At 49.0% G+C, this 3,777-nt stretch overlaps 1 protein-coding gene across 1 annotated transcript in view; it reads right to left on the bottom strand.

Annotated features, from left to right (window-relative positions):
- TRAF3IP3 (TRAF3 interacting protein 3) overlaps nt 1-3,777 on the bottom strand; it is a 19,745-nt gene that overhangs the window by 10,632 nt on the left and 5,336 nt on the right.

A 3,777-nucleotide genomic window follows, 5' to 3' on the forward strand; every position in this document is an offset into this window, starting at 1 on the left:
ACACACACACACACACACACACACACACACACACACACACACACACACACCACTTAAGAAAGCAGGAAAGGGAGGAGGGATATTAAGGCAGGGTGTGTATGTGTGTGTGGTAGTGACGGTGGTGGTGAGAGGACCTCCCAGAAAGCCACATGCTATTTATTCACGATCTGGGTCTGTCTAGTGGCATTTTGGACATTCCAAGAGGGATGTAAATCTCAAGGGCGGGGGTGGCGAAAGGCAGGCAGGAAGACCCATGATCTGTTTCTCAGTTTTCCAGTATTTCTGCTGAGCAGCCGACTGCTTCCTTGCTGCCTTATTCTTTCCTCCACCTGTAGACATGTTCCTTTTTCCCAGGTAGGGGTTTTGTTCCTCCAGTCCTGAGTCTGATCTAAGGTTGTGTGTGTGAGGGGGTGAGGGCGGGCAGGTGCCATGGATGAGAGCCAGTTTCCCAGAGAAAAAGCCATGGGTCTCTTTAGCAGTAACCGGTTCTCATATCCTTTCGCTGGCTTTTCCAGCCAGGCCTCGTGGGACGCTTGTGAGGTCTAGAAATTACATTTCTCCTCAGGCCTGAGATGCCACCGCGTCCCTCTCCGTCGGGAGACGGGAGACGGCTTAGACGTTTCCAACCCTCACAACGTTTCTGGTCTGTAACGGCCAGAGGGCAGAGGAACCTCTGTTTTGTTTGTTTGTTTGTTTTGTTTTGTTTTTTTTGGTACGAGGGCCTCATGTGGGATCTTCCCGGACAGGGGCACGCACCCGTGTCCCCTGCATCGGCAGGCGGACTCTCAACCACTGCGCCACCAGGGAAGCCCGAGCCTCTGTTTTGAGGTCTGTCCCCCTCACTGAGTTTCAGGACACCTGGGAGAGGCAGGAAGTGGTATCTCACAGCTCCTGTTTTGATCTTGTTTGGCCCATTCTTCTAACCCTGGGGGCCAGGGGGCGCCTCCACCCTTTTTCCTTCCTGTATTCCTCAGCGGGGCCTTGCAAAAGCAAAAGGCTTTGCCAAAAATCATTTTTCAAAGTGCCTCCTGCTATTAATGTTTTTCATAATGTCTGATGTGAGAGCCGAGAGTCAGGATTTGGCATCTACAATAACCACAGGGCTTTGGGACAGATGGAAAAGACTTCCACTGTTCTGGGCTCCGGAGTAACTGGGAAAAGTTACTCCCCTGCATAGCCTGTTCATTATTAATCCACAGGTCCTGAAATCAACTCCCTCCACGTGTATCGCAGCTCCGGGTTCAGAGAGTCTGACTGTGTATTTTCCTTTGCCTAAACTCTTACTTTGCAGGATGCAATCAAACCCACTAAGTTTGACAGTTTATCTTGCAGTAGTTTCAGAAGAAAACAAACAAGCCCAAGGCAATATTCTTACAATTCCCTCAGTCTCCTACCCTTTCTGGGTAGCTCCCTTCTCCTTCCTTAGTATGGCTTTTATCCAGTATTTTTGCCTCTTCCAACTGTTTTTGTGTTTTAGCCACACGCCAGATTACTTTTCCATTCACGTTGTAATAGAAGACAATTCAGGCTAGCCCCTTCAGTGGAGACGAAGGGCCACCCAAGTCTGGGGCTTGAAAGCATCTCTGATCCACAGCCCCGCCTGCCCAGACTCCCCAAGGCAGGCAGGAAAGTTGCAGCCAAGTTGTTGCAAATGGGGCATGTGGTTTCCTGGTCTGAGCCCCAGCTCTCCCCACATGAAGCCCAGTGGTACAGTATGGGGAAAGAAGCACTTTTTACAGGCCAATTGTGGACCTTTTTGGGCAGTTGCATCCCAGGAACCCAGGGTTCAGAGAGCATAGTACCCCCGCTTGTAAAAGGGAGCAAGGTGGAGGCCATACACACCCGGTGCCGGTCTGAGGGCTTCAGCTCCTGCTTCTGCTTGGCTTTCCCCTGCCTCTGATCTGCTCTCCAGAAACACCACCGCCTCACCGCAGAAGCACTAGCCCACTTATCTCTCTGGTCTGCTAGAGGTTGCTTAGGGCCTGCAGCCAATCCCCCACTGCGCTGTCATCTTAAGATCTCATTTCCACTTTGCAGAACTTAAAACCCACGTGTGCCCTGCTCTGGGTTTGTATTGCCCCATACTGAGGGCTCGCTTTCTCTACTGCCTGAACTGTTTCTGCTCTGAAGCTTGGACCCAGCTCAGGAGTCTCTGCTGTTGCCCCAGGGCCTGTCACATCCAAAAGGCCCGAAGTCAGCTTGAAGGTGGAGGCAACAGAGGGGGCTGATCTCTGGTGTTCTAATAGAGTTTGTGGTGAGCTTCTCTGCATGTGAAGTTGGGGATTCAAATTATGGAGGCCAAATGGAAAAAAAATAAAGGCCTGAACTTGGCTGAATATCGGAGTCCCTGTTCTGGCCACATTCTTCCACTTACTTTTCCCAAGTACTGTAGTCTGGGACTGTCCTTTCATTGAAGTTGTGCTTTCCAAGGGAGGGGTAGGGGGTTGAATTGTCTTGTTTTGGGGGAAGGAACTGAAAAGTTAACTGAAAAATCTGAGACTATTTTTCTTAAAAACAGGAAGCTGAGGGGTTGGTGGGGAGGAAGAAGAGAAAAAGGGCGAATATTGGCGGGGGGGGGGGGGGTGGGGGGGGGGGGGGGGGGGGAGGTTGGGGGTAGCAGATGTAAGCTTTATGTACAGGATGGATAAACAACAAGGTCCTGATGTAGAGCACAGGGAACTATATTCCATATCCTATGATAAACCATAATGGAAAAGCATATAAAAGAAGAGTGTATATATATGTATAACTGAATCATTTTTCTATACAGCAGAAATTAACACAGCATTGTAAATCAACTATACTCCAATTAAAAAAATATTAAAAGGGGGAAAAAAAAGAGAAATAAAGGGGGGGGGGGGGGGGGTTGGGGAGAAGGGAGGGAGAAAACCACAGCTGGAGGAACTCCTGCCCCCCGCAGGAGCATGGAGCGAAACTGCCCTCAGAGTCTACCTTGGAAATGTCTCTTAATAAATCCTCCCCATTCCCACCACGCTGGCTGTAATTCAAGTTCTGATTGTGTCTTACCTGCGGTATTGCAAGAGCTTTCACCACCCCTACACCCACTGGGAGCCACAGTCCTCATTGTTGTCAGAGAACCTTTTATAAGGTTTATAAAACACAGATCTGATCAATCGCTTTCAACTCAGTTCTACAGCTATCTTTTTCATTTCATTTCATTTCTTTATTTCTTGGCCACGCCGCACGACACGTGGGATCTTACTTCCCCGACTAGGGTTCGAACCTGCACCCCCGGCATTGGAAGCGTGGAGTCTTAACCACTGGACCGCCAAGGAAGTCCCACCACAGCTATCTTAGGACACGTGCTGCCAAGCGAGTGCAACTCCACGGCTACTGGACAAGCTCCTTCTCAGGATGGGCCGGACACTGCTAAGCGTAGGGCTTTAAACCTGAGGAAAACGTGGTCCCACTGCTCCCCTGCTTATTGCCTGTGGCAGTGTTTCTCAAACTGGGGTGGCATGCATTCTCATGAGATATATATATATATATATATATATACTTTTCCTTTAAGAGGGAATCTATAACTATTTAAGTTTGAGATACCCTATTCAACAGAAAAAGTTTAAGCGCCATAATTCTAGAGACCTATCTGAGGCCCTTTTGGTCTTATCTTTGGAGCTACTCTGACACAGTCCCTTCATTTCCATCGCACTCTGCTATACCCTACGCTTTGTTACACCTAGGCCTGTAATCATTCTGATTCCTTTACTGTAAGCACCTTTTTCCTTTTTCCTTCTTACCCTTCATCATTCCTGC

Source organism: Lipotes vexillifer, unplaced genomic scaffold (assembly GCF_000442215.2).
Source record: "Lipotes vexillifer unplaced genomic scaffold, Lipotes_vexillifer_v1.1 scaffold111, whole genome shotgun sequence".
NCBI classification, from domain to species: Eukaryota; Metazoa; Chordata; class Mammalia; order Artiodactyla; family Lipotidae; genus Lipotes; species Lipotes vexillifer.